We start from the raw sequence: 18,197 nt of genomic DNA, 5'->3' as shown, positions 1-18,197 counted from the left end.
ATGGGATGCCTCGTTCGATGTCGGTGTTAAATTTTGGTGCACCCCTGCGTATGAAGTTAGGCCCTGGATGGGATGAGTTTTGCAAGGCCAATGAATTCAAAAACGGTGATAGACTTCTATTTAGACTTGATGTTTCTTCTTTGACCCGAAGGTGTTATGTATATTTATTTCCGTATCCTTAAGAGATATATTTGTGTATCTCATCTCACCTGTTTTACGTAACTTAGATTTCGTCTTGAACCCGCGAAAATAAAACAGTTTGTGATATTAATGGTTTGAATATTAGAGTGTACATCACTTGCTGTCATTGAATCAGAAGATAAAAAACAAAATTAACAGCGATAGTAGTAAATGGTTGGAATGTAAAGTTTAACACGATTTAGCATTCATTCTCCACCAATGCAACTGGAATCCGCGGGTTCCCTTTTCATATAATGGAAAGGAGCACAAATCTCACCAACCTGAAATACATAACAGTAAAGTTGATCGTTAAAACAAAAAAGAACATACATACCCATGATTTACTACAGGTGTGTAGTTAGCATAGGTACTCCAAATCTGGTCTGTGAAATATACATTTTGGTAAACCTACATGGACATGGAATTGATAGTACCGTAAAAAAAAATGGGCGGAGACGTAAAAAATCAAATACCTGAAACCATGGGGTTGCATTTAGATATTGTTGAAAACTTCTTTGTAAACAACATTGGTGGTTGTCGACTTGAACTTGTCGTTTTCATCGTATAACAAAATTTTTATTCCTTGTTTTGTTGTGACCCTTGATATTGCAACATATATTTGACCATGAGTGAATACGTCTCTTGGCAAGTAAAGTCCCACCGTATCTAGAGACTGTCCTTGAGACTTGTTGATCGTCATTGCATACGATACCACTATTGGAAATTGACGCCGTTTAAGTTTGAAAGGCCAAGGGGATTGTGAGGGTGACATATCCATTCGAGGGATGTACACCAAGTTTCCATAACCTTTTCCGACCATTACCCTCGCTTCGATGACATGGTTTGCAAGCTTAGTTATCATAACCCGAGTGCCGTTACACAAACCCTCAGACTGATCGATGTTTCGCATAAGCATAACAGGTGTTCCAACCTTCAACTTAATGTGATGGTTAGGTAATCCGAAAGTGGTTAGTGAACTGAGAAACTCAGGTGTTAGGATATCAACTACGTTGGTGTCATGAATCTCGGACTTATCAACCGTATTTGAGCTGTAGTAATCTTTGATCTCCCCTAAGTCAAAAATAATTTCATATTAGTGGAACAGATTAATATTTCTAGATAAATAGAAGACATTGGAAGAGTATGACAACCTGGCATCAAATCAAGAACATGATCATTTAGTTGATCAACAACTTCTAATGTAGAAGCAAGAATGGCGCGACTTTTGAGGTAGTCGTTGGACTGGTAATTTTCGATAAAATCGGGGTACGTACTGTTGACAATGGCAACAACAGGGTCGTCGTAATCCGTAATTAACAGTTCCGGTGGCAATTCAATGTCAGCAAATCCATCATTTGGCTCAGAAAGTTTTCCTTCACCTATTTGCAACAACCATTTTGAGAATTCTGCAATTTCTTTCTTTTCATGTTCATTTGGCCCGGATTGAAGTCGCATATTTTGTGTTAAGTTTAACACTTGGACATCACGCCATATGTAAGAAGCATTAATGGCAGAATGTACAATATCTGAACGACTCCCTCTGGGCACAACGGGCAAAATCTGTCTAAAATCACCGCCGAACACAACTACCTTGCCACCAAACACGTCCTTTGAATTACTGTATGTGCTCATTACTGTTAGAACAAGATTTGTTCTGATCAATTATCTTAGTTTTGATGATAACAATAATATGAATTTTGCTTAAGATAATATGGTACTCTAATCCAATGCAATTTCCTTTTCAGGAAATATATATAAAGAGTATGCATAATTCAGCGCTCAGAAGCTTTGTCTCAAAGGGTTCAGCATGCAACATCAGAACATGGTCTGGCAAGACATCAGAAGATGGTCGAAGCAGAATCAGAACATGGGTCTATGGAAGCATCAGAAGAACATGAGATCAGAAGCACTGAAGTTCTGATGGTATCACGCTCAGAGGCACTTCAAGGTCAAAAGATCAGAAGATGCTTTGCACCAAGCTGTTTGACTCTGATGATATTCAAATGTTGTATTCACAAACATCAGATCAGAAGGAAGTACATGTGGCAGGCTACGCTGACTGACAAAAGGAACGTTAGAAGCTATTAAAGGCAACGTCAGTAGACACAGCGTGAACAAGGCTCGAGGTAGTTGACAAAAGCGTATAACATTAAATGCGATGCTGTACGGAACACGCAAAGCATTAAATGCACTCAACGGTCATCTTCTCCAACGCCTATAAATATGAAGTTCTGATGAGAAGCAAGGTTAACAATTCTGAACAAAACAACTAATATTAACTTGCTGAAACACTGTTCTACTCAAAGCTCAGAATCTTCATCTTCATCAAAGCTCACTACATTGCTGTTGTAATATATTAGTGAGATTAAGCTTAAACGATAAGAGAAATATCACAGTTTGTGATTATAGCTTTTAAGAAGCAATTGTAATACTCTTAGAATTGATTACATTAAGTTGTAAGGAACTAGAGTGATCGTGTGGATCAGAATACTCTAGGAAGTCTTAGAGGTTATCTAAGCAGGTTGTAACTAGAGTGATCGTGTGGATCAGAATACTCTAGAAAGTCTTAGAGGGTATCTAAGCAGTTGTTCCTGGAGTGATCAGTGTGTGATCAGAAGACTCTGGAAGACTTAGTTGCTGACTAAGTGGAGAACCATTGTAATCCGTGCGATTAGTGGATTAAATCCTCAGTTGAGGTAAATCATCTCTGCGGGGGTGGACTGGAGTAGTTTAGTTAACAACGAACCAGGATAAAAATAACTGTGCAATTTATTTTTATCGGTCAAGTTTTTAAAGCTACACTTATTCAAACCCCTCCTTTCTAAGTGTTTTTCTATCCTTCAATTGGCATCAGAGCGCCGGTTCTAAGGTGCAAGCACTTAACCGTGTTTAGAAAAGATTCAGGAAGAGAAAAACGCTTCAGTAAAAGATGGCTGATGAAACTGCAAAGTCTACATCTACATCTGGCTCTGCTGAGCAACACAACGGTAACAATGGTTATACTAGACCGTCGGTATTTGATGGTGAAAACTTTGAATACTGGAAAGATAAACTGGAAAGTTACTTTCTCGGTCTAGATGGTGATCTATGGGATCTTCTGATGGATGGTTACAAACATCCGGTAAATGCCAGTGGCGTAAAGCTGACAAGGCAAGAAATGAGTGATGATCAGAAGAAGCTTTTCAGGAATCATCATAAATGCAGAACTGTTTTGCTGAATGCTATCTCTCATGCTGAGTATGAGAAGATATCTAACAGGGAAACGGCATATGACATATATGAGTCCTTGAAAATGACTCATGAAGGAAATGCTCAAGTCAAGGAGACTAAAGCTCTCGCTTTAATCCAGAAATATGAAGCCTTCAAGATGGAGGATGATGAAGACATTGAAAAGATGTTTTCAAGATTTCAAACTCTTACTGCTGGATTGAGAGTTCTTGACAAGGGATACACCAAGGCTGATCACGTAAAGAAGATCATCAGAAGCTTACCCAGAAGATGGGGTCCTATGGTGACTGCATTTAAGATTGCGAAGAATCTAAATGAAGTCTCTCTGGAAGAGCTGATCAGTGCCCTGAGGAGTCATGAAATTGAACTGGATGCAAACGAGCCTCAAAAGAAAGGTAAGTCTATTGCATTAAAATCCAATATCAAGAAATGCAATAACGCTTTTCAGGCTAGAGAAGAAGATCCTGAAGAATCAGAATCTGAAGAAGAAGATGAACTGTCCTTGATCTCCAGAAGGCTAAGTCAACTCTGGAAGAACAAGCAAAGGAAGTTCAGAGGCGTCAGAAGTTCAAAGAAATTTGAACGTGGAGAATCTCCTGATGACAGAAGATTTGACAAGAAGAAGGTCATGTGCTATGAATGCAATGAGCCTGGACACTTCAAGAATGAATGTCCAAAACTTCAGAAGGAAAATCCCAAGAAGAAGTTTCATAAGAAGAAAGGTCTTATGGCAACCTGGGATGAGTCAGAAGATGATTCAGACTCTGAAGATGAGCAGGCTAACTGTGCGCTGATGGCGACAGAAGATGACGGATCAGAATCTACATCAGAATCAGATTCTGAAGAGGTATTTTCTGAACTTACTAGAGATGAGTTAGTTTCCAGTCTAACAGAACTTCTGGAATTCAAGTCTCAGATTAGTCTCAAATACAAAAAGCTGAAAAAGCTATTTGAATTTGAAACAAAGAAGCTTGAGTTGGAGAATTCTGAATTAAAAGAAAAACTTTTAAAATTATCCAATAATGTTGGATCTCCTTCTGATTCAGAAAAATCCACTCCTAGTCTAAACCATATTCTGAAAGAATATGATTTAAGTTTCAGGAAGTTCTTATCTAGAAGTATTGGCAGAAGTCAGCTAGCTTCTATGATATATGCTGTGTCTGGAAACAAAAGAGTCGGCATTGGTTTTGAGGGTGAAACCCCATACAAACTTGAACCTGTTGATGAAATGAAAATCACATACAAGCCATTGTATGATCAGTTCAAGTATGGCCACTCCCATGATATTAGGCACACTTCACATGCTCAAAGTTTTCACATTACACACACTAAGAAGCATGTGACACAACCTAGGAAATATCATGAAACTCACATTAAGAATTATCATGCTGTTCCTCCTATTACTTACAATGTTAAATCCAAGTTCAATCAGAACTTGAGAAAATCTAACAAGAAAGGACCCAAGAAAATGTGGGTACCTAAGGATAAGATTATTCCTATTGCAGATATCCTTGGCTGCAAAAAGGACAAAGCACAACATGTCGTGGTACCTGGACTCTGGATGCTTACGACACATGACAGGAAGAAGGTCTATGTTCCAAGACCTGGTGCTTAATGGAGGAGAAGTCAAGTTTGGAGGAGATCAGAAGGGCAAGATAATTGGCTCTGGAACTATAAAGTCTGGTAACTCTCCTTCCATTTCTAATGTACTTCTTGTAGAAGGATTAACACATAACCTCTTATCTATCAGTCAATTGAGTGACAATGGTTATGATATAATCTTTAATCAAAAGTCTTGCAAGGCTGTAAATCAGAAGGATGGCTCAATCCTATTTACAGGCAAGAGGAAGAACAACATTTATAAGACAGATCTGCAAGATCTTATGAGTCAGAAGGTGACTTGTCTTATGTCTGTTTCTGAAGAGCAGTGGGTCTGGTACAGAAGATTAGGTCATGCTAGTTTGAGAAAGATTTCTCAGATTAACAAACTGGATCTTGTCAGAGGACTCCCTAATCTGAAATTCAAATCAGATGCTCTTTGTGAAGCATGTCAGAAGGGCAAGTTCTCCAAACCTGCATTCAAGTCCAAGAATGTTGTTTCTACCTCAAGGCCATTAGAACTCTTGCACATTGATCTGTTTGGCCCAGTCAAAACAGCATCTGTCAGAGGGAAGAAATATGGATTAGTCATCGTAGATGATTATAGCCGCTGGACGTGGGTAAAATTCTTGAAACACAAGGATGAGTCTCATTCAGTGTTCTTTGATTTCTGCATTCAGATTCAATCTGAAAAAGAGTGTAAAATCATAAAGGTCAGAAGTGATCATGGTGGTGAATTTGAGAACAGATTCTTTGAAGAGTTCTTCAAAGAAAATGGTATTGCCCATGATTTCTCTTGTCCTAGAACTCCACAGCAAAATGGAGTTGTAGAACGAAAGAATAGGACTCTGCAAGAAATGGCCAGAACCATGATCAATGAAACCAATATGGCTAAGCATTTCTGGGCAGAAGCAATAAACACTGCATGCTATATTCAGAATAGAATCTCTATCAGACCTATTCTAAATAAGACTCCTTATGAATTGTGGAAGAATATAAAGCCCAACATTTCATATTTCCATCCTTTTGGATGTGTATGCTTTATTCTGAACACTAAAGATCATCTTGGTAAGTTTGATTCCAAAGCACAAAAATGTTTCCTTCTTGGATATTCTGAACGCTCAAAAGGCTACAGAGTATACAATACTGAAACATTGATTGTAGAAGAATCAATCAATATCAGGTTTGATGATAAGCTTGGTTCTGAAAAACCAAAGCAGTTTGATAATTTTGCAGATTGTGATATTGATATATCAGAAGTTGTTGAGCCAAGAAGCAACGCATCAGAAGCAGAGCTTCTCAGAAGCAAAGAATCTGAAGATCAAGTATCAGCTTCTCTGGAGAATCTAAGCATTTCTGAAGAACCATCTGTCAGAAGATCATCCAGACTCATCTCTGGTCATTCAGAAGATGTCATTCTTGGAAAGAAGGATGATCCAATCAGAACAAGAGCATTCCTTAAGAACAATGCAGACTGTCAATTAGGTCTTGTATCTTTGATCGAGCCAACTTCTGTTGATCATGCTCTAGAAGATCCAGACTGGATAATTGCTATGCAAGAAGAACTGAATCAGTTTACAAGGAATGATGTTTGGGATCTTGTTCCTAGACCAGATGGATTCAATATAATCGGTACAAAATGGGTCTTCAGAAACAAGCTCAGTGAGAAAGGTGAAGTGGTAAGGAACAAAGCCAGACTGGTGGCTCAGGGTTACAGTCAGCAAGAAGGGATTGACTATACAGAAACCTTTGCACCAGTGGCCAGGTTAGAATCTATTCGTCTATTAATTTCATTTGCCACTCAACATAACATCACTCTCTATCAGATGGATGTTAAGAGTGCCTTCTTAAATGGTTATATAGATGAAGAAGTTTATGTCCATCAACCTCCTGGTTTTGAAGACTCTATGTCTCCTAATCATGTTTTTAAACTAAAGAAATCGTTGTATGGATTGAAACAAGCTCCCAGAGCTTGGTATGAACGCTTAAGTTCTTTCCTTCTGGATAATGGTTTCACTAGAGGAAAAGTGGACACTACTCTCTTCTGTAAAACCTTTAAAAGGGATATTTTAATTTGTCAAATATATGTAGATGATATTATTTTTGGAACATCTAATGCTACACTTGGAAAGGAGTTTGCTGAGTCTATGCAGGCTGAGTTTGAAATGAGCATGATGGGAGAACTCAAGTATTTCCTTGGAATACAAATAAATCAAACTTCAGAAGGAACGTATGTTCACCAAACCAAGTATGTGAAGGAACTTCTGAAGAAGTTTAATCTTCTAGACTGCAAAGAAGCCAAAACTCCTATGCATCCAACATGCATCCTAGGTAAGGATGAGGTAAGTAAGAAGGTAGATCAGAAGTTATACAGAGGTATGATTGGATCTCTTCTATATTTGACTGCTTCTAGACCTGACATTCTGTTCAGTGTTTGTTTGTGTGCTAGATTCCAATCAGATCCTAGAGAATCTCATTTAACTGCTGTTAAGAGAATTCTAAGGTATCTGAAAGGTACTACTAATGTTGGCTTAGTTTACAGAAAATCTAAAGAATACAACTTAGTAGGATTCTGCGATGCTGACTATGCTGGAGACAGAATTGAAAGAAAGAGTACTTCAGGAAGTTGCCAATTTCTTGGAAGTCATTTGATCTCCTGGTATAGCAAGAAGCAAGCAACTATTGCTCTATCAACAACAGAAGCAGAATATGTCGCTGCTGCTGGTTGTAGTACACAGATGCTCTGGATGAAGAGTCAGCTAGAAGATTATCAGATATATGAGAGTAACATTCCTATATTCTGTGATAATACTTCTGCTATATGTTTATCTAAGAATCCTATTCTTCATTCAAAAGCTAAACATATTGAGATTAAACATCATTTCATAAGGGACTATGTTTAGAAGGGTGTTCTATCTTTAAACTTTGTGGATACAGACCATCAATGGGCTGATATCTTTACAAAACCCCTGGCTGAAGATAGGTTTAAGTTCATTCTGAAGAACATCAGTATGGATTTATGCCCAGAATGAGAAGATGAGAAGTTCTTATGTATGAGTATCTTCTGAAATGAAAGTGGATTATTTTTTAATCAGAAGTTCTGATTGAAATCTTTTAGTAATTATGATTCGGTTATTACTAACGTTTCATTGTCTAAGTTGATTCAGAACCTCTTTTAAAGCAAAACAGCTGTAACGTTTTATCTCGGGATGGTAAACCTGTCTTTACTGTTCATGGATAAGCGCGCGTGCAGTTGAAGGGACGCCGACCATAGGTAACTGTGCTAGTCACCTCATTTGTCTTTATTATCTCTCCTCATGTCACGTAACATTAAATGCTATCCATCATCTGTTTCATTTTATTTTCTTTTAAATACTCTTCAAACGCTTCTCCTTCCCTCTTATATTTTCTCTATTACACTCTGTCTCTGTTTTTTTTTTCTTGCTCAAACAAAGTTTTTCTTTCTTTAAAAAATCCTAGTGCAAACCTAGCGTTCATCTTGAATCCTTTGTCTGGATCTCTTAATCATGCTCTAAGCCTGTTGAAGATCTATGACTCAAAAGCGGCAGATCTATGCATATCTCGGGATGGCTCTCCTAATACCTCTCAAGTCAGACCTCTTCTTTGATGTTGTTATCAACTTTCACCCAAAGACAGAAGACTTTCTTGAGTTATGGGAAGAGGTTAAGAATGATATTCTTAACTTCTATGTTAAGAGAAAGCCCCTTTTGCAACAGCAGTTCTCTGTCTGTGAACTGTCCCTCTCTTCCTCTTTGGTCTCTTGAATCTCTCCTACAGTGGAGGTTCTAGTCTGGAAAGACAAGAAGACCACAGGGATTCTTGATGGGTTGACACAGAATGTGTCTTGCTAGGGTTTTGTTTTTAATTTTTGTAGTCATTTCCTCTTGGGATGACTTTTTATGTATTTGCTAGGAATGTTTCTCATCTTGTTAAACATAAGAACCTTTTGTAATATCTTTTGATTATCAATGAAAAGTTTCTTTGTTTTTACATTCCAGTGATTTTATTTGTCGTTTTATACATCTGAATCTTTTGAAATATTCTTTTTGATGTTATGACAAAAAGGGGGAGAAGATAAATGATAAATGATTTGATTAATCTATCAGTTGCTGGGTAAAGCTCCCACACATTCACTAACAAGAACTGCAAGTTCTATATGGTTTAAGTGTTTTGCAGGTATAAAGAAATGAAGAGAATCTTCAAAGCAAACACAAGAAGGAAAACCATAAGAAGTGTTATTCTGTAAAAAGAATAAGCTCATGGAAACTGAAGCAAGCTGAGTGCTGTCAAGCTTCAGAATCAGAAGCACTTATAATAGAATTTGATCCATATTTGTCTATTTGCTCTGACAAAATTCTATTTGCTCTGATACATTATTTTAGCCTATATGGCTCTGATACATATCATGTGTTTTAATATACATTTTATGTTCTGACTCGTTCATGCTGACTTTTGTCGTTTAGTTTTTGTTCTGTAACATTTCAGGATGTAGAGATGCTCTGATGATGCTCTGGTACATTCAACAATGTTCTGATACAAATCTAGCATGAAGTGATGTTGGTAGAAATTCAAAGCTCTGAAGCTATCCGAGGGAAGCAGAAATCAGAAGCTGTGAATGTTCTAAAGATCCAGAAAACTCAAGTTCTGAAGCTGTCCTAAATGGAAGCAGAAATCAGAAGCTGTGAATGTTCTGAAGATCAAAGAAATTCAAGTTCTGAAGCTGTCCTAGATGGAAGCAGGAATCAGAAGTTGTGAATGTTCTGATGATCAAAGAAATTCAAGTTCTGAAGCTGTCCTAAATGGAAGCAGGAATCAGAAGCTATGAGTGTTCTAGGGATCTAAAGAAATTCAAGTTCTGAAGCTGTCCAATGGAAGCAGAAGTCAGAAGCTATGAATTCTCTGAAGACAGAAGCTTATGTGATCGTCTCTACCGAAATAATCAGGGAAGTCTTTTATTAAAGTTCTTCGAGTATTTATTTCAGGGGGAGATTATTTATCTCAGGGGGAGATTGTTAATCTCAGGGGGAGACATATTCACATGCTTATGCTATAGCTGTGTAATTTGTCTTTTGCCGTCTGCTCTTTCTGATCGCAAATTCATATCATTTATATATGTTTTTGTCATCATCAAAAAGGGGGAGATTGTTAGAACAAGATTTGTTCTGATCAATTATCTTAGTTTTGATGATAACAATAATATGAATTTTGCTTAAGATAATATGGTACTCTAATCCAATGCAATTTCCTTTTCAGGAAATATATATAAAGAGTATGCATAATTCAGCGCTCAGAAGCTTTGTCTCAAAGGGTTCAGCATGCAACATCAGAACATGGTCTGGCAAGACATCAGAAGATGGTCGAAGCAGAATCAGAACATGGGTCTATGGAAGCATCAGAAGAACATGAGATCAGAAGCACTGAAGTTCTGATGGTATCACGCTCAGAGGCACTTCAAGGTCAGAAGATCAGAAGATGCTTTGCACCAAGCTGTTTGACTCTGATGATATTCAAATGTTGTATTCACAAACATCAGATCAGAAGGAAGTACATGTGGCAGGCTACGCTGACTGACAAAAGGAACGTTAGAAGCTATTAAAGGCAACGTCAGTAGACACAGCGTGAACAAGGCTCGAGGTAGTTGACAAAAGCGTATAACATTAAATGCGATGCTGTACGGAACACGCAAAGCATTAAATGCACTCAACGGTCATCTTCTCCAACGCCTATAAATATGAAGTTCTGATGAGAAGCAAGGTTAACGATTCTGAACAAAACAACTAATATTAACTTGCTGAAACACTGTTCTACTCAAAGCTCAGAATCTTCATCTTCATCAAAGCTCACTACATTGCTGTTGTAATATATTAGTGAGATTAAGCTTAAACGATAAGAGAAATATCACAGTTTGTGATTATAGCTTTTAAGAAGCAATTGTAATACTCTTAGAATTGATTACATTAAGTTGTAAGGAACTAGAGTGATCGTGTGGATCAGAATACTCTAGGAAGTCTTAGAGGTTATCTAAGCAGGTTGTAACTAGAGTGATCGTGTGGATCAGAATACTCTAGAAAGTCTTAGAGGGTATCTAAGCAGTTGTTCCTGGAGTGATCAGTGTGTGATCAGAAGACTCTGGCAGACTTAGTTGCTGACTAAGTGGAGAACCATTGTAATCCGTGCGATTAGTGGATTAAATCCTCAGTTGAGGTAAATCATCTCTGCGGGGGTGGACTGGAGTAGTTTAGTTAACAACGAACCAGGATAAAAATAACTGTGCAATTTATTTTTATCGGTCAAGTTTTTAAAGCTACACTTATTCAAACCCCCCCTTTCTAAGTGTTTTTCTATCCTTCAATTACGTCTTTCAAAGTTCGATCAATTGCTTCAAATGCATGTTTGTGTGCCATGGGTGCCTCATCCCATATAATAAGCTTTGTCTGCCTTAGTAGTTCTGCAACATCATCGTTATATGTAATGTCGCATGTAGAATTATCCATTGTTGGAACGGGTATCTTGAATTTAGAGTGTGCAGTTCTACCTCCAGGCAATAACAGCGAAGCTATTCCACTTGTTGCCACGGTTAAACATATATCATGTTTTGACCTCAAAGCACTTGCAAGTGTTCGCCACATATATGTTTTACCGGTTCCTCCGTAGCCATGTAGGAAGAACACACCACCTCTCTGAGCACGGACAGACGCCATAATTGTATCAAAGATTGTCCTTTGCTCATCTAATGAAAAGGAAAGAAGATTAAGTGGTATGAATTGAATTTATCGGATTCGTCTACTTAAAGGATAATCACGTGTACCAACCTGTCAGAGAATTGAAAAGGCGTGTGTATTCCGAGGTCATTGTAGACACATCGTAGCTTCGTTCATCATATATCAATCGGTTGCCCAATTGTTGTAGGACATACCCGTCCGGATACGGTATTGGTTTAAAATCCTTGAGACTACGTCGATTAGCCTGAAGGAGTTTTTCGATCTCAGTTAAAGTCAAATTCTTTAGCTGTTCTGTTAGACGCTGGCCTTAGGATCTAGAGGGGGGGTGAATAGATCGTTCACAGTTTTACGGAGTTAAACGACTTTTCAGCGGAAGTGATTCTGAGTCGACTCGCGTCTATTCCGAACCACTATCGAAACGATTGTATATGTGTTTAAAAACCAGTCAAAAACTTGAGGTAAGTGATAAGAGTATACGTTGCAGAATCAAAGCGTTGCTCTTATTGAAAATCAGATTAACTTCTTGTATGATGGACAATGTTTGCAATGCAGTAAAAGTGATAGAAACAAATATACAAACACTTGGTGATAATGATCAAATTGAAGGTGATTCAATATGTGATGGATTGTGATGTTTATATAAGTTCTTAATTCACAATCTTAACACTCGAATCGTTGATCAATTTGCTATTATAACCAAATATGAACAGAATGTAAATGAAAAAGTAAAAGCGACAAGAACACGATATTTGTTTAGGCAGTTCGTCGATCGTCCTCGCTACGACTACGTCTGCCCCCAATTCCAAACTGAAATTGGGTAATCTTTCATTAATGTTGAAAGTAGTATATACAAAGAAGATAACAAAGCGATAAACCATAAACCAATTATGTCGATCCTTTGAATCTTCTTCCCCCTTAATCCTGAGTCAGATCAAGGTTATCCAAGAGCTTCACTTTGATCCCTTTCTGCAGTGTCTTCAATTCCCTCGAACCCTTGTTCTTCAATCTTCACACTCAGCCGGATCCTCGATGAAGCCTCTTGATAAAAACCCCCAAGAAACACCTATCTTGGAGGACAAAACCCGCAGATTTTATTCACCAAAAACCCCACAAATCTTCACCCACTAGGAATCTTCAATTCCGTTCCATGGACGTTATCGAACTCGATCACTAACCCTCAACGCAAGAATGATTATGTGTAATTGTGTTGGAGATGACGAAGAACGAAGATGAAAAGCCTTTGTGTATCTTTCAGTCGTTGGTGTTCGTTTCAATAATGAACCTTGGACAATATATATGATAGCTTAATAGTTGGAGATGAGAGAAACAGAATTTTTGGCATTCTTGATCAGTTAGGTCGACCTCTTGTGGTGCTTAGGTCGACCTAGCAGAGCTTGCAGAATTTTTCTCCCAGTTAGGTCGACCTGTTTAAGGAGTAGGTCGACCAGAATCCTCTTAAAATGCATTCTGGGGACATTTTCTCAGATTAGGTCGACCTAGTTGTTGTGTAGGTCGACCTAGCAGGCTGGTATGTAAATTTCATCAATTTAGGTCGACCTAGATGATGTGTGAGTCGACCTAGCAGAAGTATATGGATTTTTCTCCATTTTAGGTCGACCTGGGTTGACAGTAGGTCGACCTAACTGCTGGTTTTCTGCATTCTTCTTGTTCTGCTTGTGTTGAGTCGACCTATAAGCATAATAGATCAACCTATACTATCATGAGTGATCAATGCTTGCTTTTCTTTGAGTTTTCTGCTTCCGCCTTGTTGTTTGAATGCTTATTTGAGTTTGCCATGAATCAAAAACATCTTTGAGTGTAATCTTGTATTCACATACTCCCCCTTTTTGATGATGGCAAACCATTAGTCGAAGCTTTGGTAGTAAGTGATAAAGACTCAAAAAAGCTCCCCCGTACATCCAGAGCTCCCCCGTACATCCAGCATTTATCTCTCAACCAGGCAATCTCTCAACAAAGCTCCCCCGTACACTCAGCATCTATCTCCCCCTTTGACAACATCAAAAAAAAGATACGACGAAAATAGAAGAGTAACAAGAGAAACATAGATAAAATGCTAGCATTCATAAAAAGGTAGCTAGTGATAGCATGAGAGTCAAATGAGCAAGAGCGATATATGCATGAAGTCACTATAAGCATGTTAATTGATAGCATATTATAGTATCAATAATATTTTTGGAAGTGAACAACAATAACGTTACCGCTTTCTCAACTTTAATGGCAGCCTTTAATCAATGTGGAATGACGCCTGGCTAGATGATGAACTACCTTTACGCTAAGAGAAATGTTAGCAAAAAAAAAAATATATATATATATAAAGTAAAGGAATAATATTAAGAGAGAACAAACGTAATTAGCTCAAATTAGAGATATCGAGTATCCCTAATTCCCTACGAATGTTGAAGTGTTGCTCCGTTGCTAGAGGTTTGTTGAAGATGTCAGCTAGTTGCTTCTAGCTTTCTACATGTTCAAATGTAACGTCTCCTTTCTCTACATGATCTCGTAGAAAGTGATGTCTTATTTCAATATGCTTGGTACGTGAGTGTAAGACAGGATTTTTACTCAAGTTTATGGCACTTGTGTTGTCACACATGATAGGTATGCGATCAAGCTTAATACCAAAGTCAAGAAGTTGTTGCTTGAGCCATAATATTTGTGCACAGCAGCTTCCAGCAGCTACATATTCTGCCTCAGCAGTAGATAATGCAACCGATACTTGTTTCTTGCTATGCCAACTTATCAATGAATTTGAGAATAGATGACATGTTCCACTGGTGCTTTTTCTATCGGATTTGCAGCCAGCAAAATCTGAATCGGAGAATCCTACCAAATGGCACTCATTTCCCTTTGGATACCATAGGCCATATGTAGTAGTTCCACGTAAGTATCGCAGAATTCTTTTGACAGCTTTCAAGTGAGATTCTTTTGGATAAGATTGATATCTTGCACACATACACACACTAAACATAATGTCTGGTCTTGAGGCAGTAAGATACAATAGTGAACCTATCATACCTCGGTATAATTTCACGTCAACCTCTTTACCTTTCTCATCTTTGTCTAGATTAGTATTTGTTGCCATAGGTGTGTCAATTTCCTTTGCTTCACTCATTCCAAATCTTTTGAGCAGCTCCGTACAGTATTTAGTTTGATTCACAAACGTTCCATGACTGAGTTGCTTGATTTGTAGGCCAAGGAAGAAATTTAGCTCACCCATGAGACTCATCTCAAATTCACTCTGCATAAGCTTAGAAAAGTCTTTGACAAGTTTTGCATTAGTCGACCCAAATATAATATCATCTACATAAATTTGGACTAAGGGAATATCTTTATCTTTTCTTTTAATAAAGAGAGTAGTGTCAACTTTACCCCTAGAGTACCCTTGACTAAGAAGAAATTTGCTCAAACGTTCGTACCAAGCCCGAGGGGCTTGTTTAAGACCGTATAGAGCACGTTTCAGCTTATAGACATGAGTTGGATACATGTAATTCTCAAAGCCGGGTGGCTGAGCAACATAGACTTCTTCATTTATATAGCCATTTAGAAAGGCACTCTTAACATCCATTTGGAATAGTTTGAAGTCTTTAGAACAAGCATAAGCAAGTAGGAGACGAATAGCTTCGAGACGTGCTACAGGAGCGTATGTCTCTTCATAATCAATACCTTCCTCTTGATTATAACCTTGGGCAACTAATCTAGCTTTGTTTCTAGTAATAACGCCGTTTTCATCAAGTTTGTTACGAAAAACCCATCTAGTGCCTATTACTTGATGATCTCCCGGATGAGGGACTAAGTCCCAAACATCATTCCGTTTGAATTGGTTTAATTCTTCTTGCATGGCCATTAGCCAATGCTCATCAAGCAATGCATCCTTAGCGTTTTTCGGCTCAACTTGTGAAACAAAAGCAAAATGATGACAGAAGTTACTTATCTTTGAGCGTGTTGTAACGCCCCTTGAGATGTCTCCTATTATATTGTCAATTGGATGGTCTTTCACATTTGTCCAGGCCTTGGGAAGTTCTTCATTGTTTGAGATGCTTTCTTTTTCATTTTCATCGTGAGACTTATCTTTCTCTCTCTCAGCATCTTTCTTTACAAAACTTTCATTTTCGTCTTCCTTATCCTTGACAATGTCTTTAGTGGATGGACCTGCACCATTAAACGAAAGACCTTTCTCGACATATTTTGCATAAGATTCATCAAAAGACACGTGTACGGACTCTTCTACTATAAGTAATCTCTTATTATATACCCGATATGCTTTGCTAGATTGTGAGTAACCAAGGAATATGCCCTCATCAGCTTTAGCATCAAATTTACCAAGATTATCCTTACCATTATTCAAGACAAAACACTTGCAACCGAATACATGGAGATGAGATACATTTGGTTTTCTACCTTTTAGTAATTCATAAGGGGTTTTGTTCAGTATAGGACGTATTATTATCCTATTCAAAACATAACATGCGGTACTAATCGCGTCAGCCCAGAAATACTTGGGTAGATTACCCTCATTCAGCATTGTTCTTGCCAGCTCCTCTAGAACTCGATTTTTACGTTCAACTACTCCGTTTTGTTGAGGTGTTCTAGGAGCTGAAAAGTTATGCTCAATTCCATGTTTATCACAGTAATTTTCAAAAAGAATGTTTTCAAACTCTCCACCGTGATCACTTCGAATTGCAACAATTTTGTTGTTCATTTTGTTTTGACATAATCTTGCAAATTGTGTGAAAGCTGGAAAAGTTTGATCCTTACTAGGTAGAAAGATTGTCCAACAAAATCTAGAGTAATCATCGACAATGACAAAACCATAGGTGTTTCCACCTATGCTTTTAGTCCTTGAGGGGCCAAAGAGATCCATGTGAAGTAGTTCAAGAGGGCGTGATGTTGAAACCACGTTCTTTGATTTAAAAGAGATTTTTGTTTGCTTTCCCTTTTGACAAGCATCACATAGATGATCTTTTGAAAACTTCATTTTAGGTAAGCCGATTACTAAATCTTTTGAGACAACTTTATTAAGTAAGTCAAAATTTATGTGGGCGAGACGTCTATGCCAAAGCCATGAGTCTTCGCCCAGAGCAATTAGACACTTGGTACTAGACTTAGATACCTCATCCAAATTTAGCATGTAGATGTTGTTTACTCTTAAGCCCTTAAACATAATGTCTCTTTTCTTAGTATGTTCTATTGTGCAGCTGTAGCGGGGAAAATCTAATATCGAAGCCATAGGATTGACTCGAATCAATATTTCGTTTGAAATCGCCACCGCGCTTTATTTTTCAAAGGAAAAGGGAAAAGAACGAAAAACCCAAAGTTGTTTTTAAAAAAAGGAAGAGAACTCAGGTTCGGGTGTTGATTATACAAGGGGAAGGTTTAAAGCACCCCTCATATCTGTGGTACTCCACAGGAACCTTTTTGAAAATCTGTGTTGTGTGTGCTAAAAAAAAGGGTTTGTTTTATTTTTAAAATAAGCTCGGCAAGACGTTAAGCCTTGTGCTTACATACCTCCTCGGTGCAATGGAGAAGTCAGAGCTAATGTAGTTCCGCTTAAAGGGAAAAACAATTTAAAACGAATAAACACTTTGTTGTCGTTAGAGAGAAATACTCAGCCGTTGATCTTGAGCATGAGAACAAACAAGTTCTTTGCATCGCAAATGAAAGAAGGGCGCCAACTCGGATAAAATCAACGAGTATGCCACTAGCTCTCTCACGCGGAAAAGATCTCGTTATTATCAATCAATTTCAAAATTGTGGGGTATAACCACTCGTTTCGACAATTAACGGTGTCTAAACTTTTGAAGAAAAGCCACTAAGGGCGAAAGATATTTTTAAGAAAAAGGTTTTGAAAAGGTTTGCAAACATAAGAATGTTTTGGAAAAAGAGAGAAGATTTTGAAAATTTAAGAATGGGAGGAGATGAAGAGGCTATCCTATTGCGTAAAATAAAAGCTAAGAAAAGAAACGGTCTGACCGAAATAAGAAGCCAACACTTGACATTAAGAGTCAATGTAGTTTTCCCATCCTTTGGACTTATCAATACCAATACATTAACACTTGGGGATCCAGATGGACTTATTGTCTTAGCACCACTTTTCATTAAGCACATTAAGATTCTGACGAAAATCGGGCAGAGTAACGGCTGTTTTCGGGTAAAATCCTTATATCAATGCCTTGGAATTAACCATCAAGGGCTTTCAAGGAAGTACCTGCACACATAAACATACAACAAAACAATGCCAGACAGACAGAACAATCACAGGGTAGTAATAGAATGAGTCCAGAGGTACTAGGTCCATAAGTCCGAATCTCCAAAATGCTAGGGATAGTAACCGATAGTCCAAAGAGAGCCTTATGTATTTTTTAGATTTTCGATTGTTTATTAGTGTTTTAGCCAAAAAAGGTAAAGTATGGTCCAAGTGGACAAAAGAAA

At 37.9% G+C, this 18,197-nt stretch overlaps 1 pseudogene; it reads right to left on the bottom strand.

Annotated features, from left to right (window-relative positions):
* Positions 1–673: 673 nt before the first annotated feature.
* Positions 674–18,197, bottom strand: part of LOC131597796 (uncharacterized) — a 43,803-nt pseudogene continuing 26,279 nt past the window's right edge.

This window comes from Vicia villosa, linkage group LG4 (assembly GCF_029867415.1).
Source record: "Vicia villosa cultivar HV-30 ecotype Madison, WI linkage group LG4, Vvil1.0, whole genome shotgun sequence".
NCBI lineage: Eukaryota > Viridiplantae > Streptophyta > Magnoliopsida > Fabales > Fabaceae > Vicia > Vicia villosa.
This window is presented reverse-complemented; position numbering and strand designations above follow the sequence as displayed.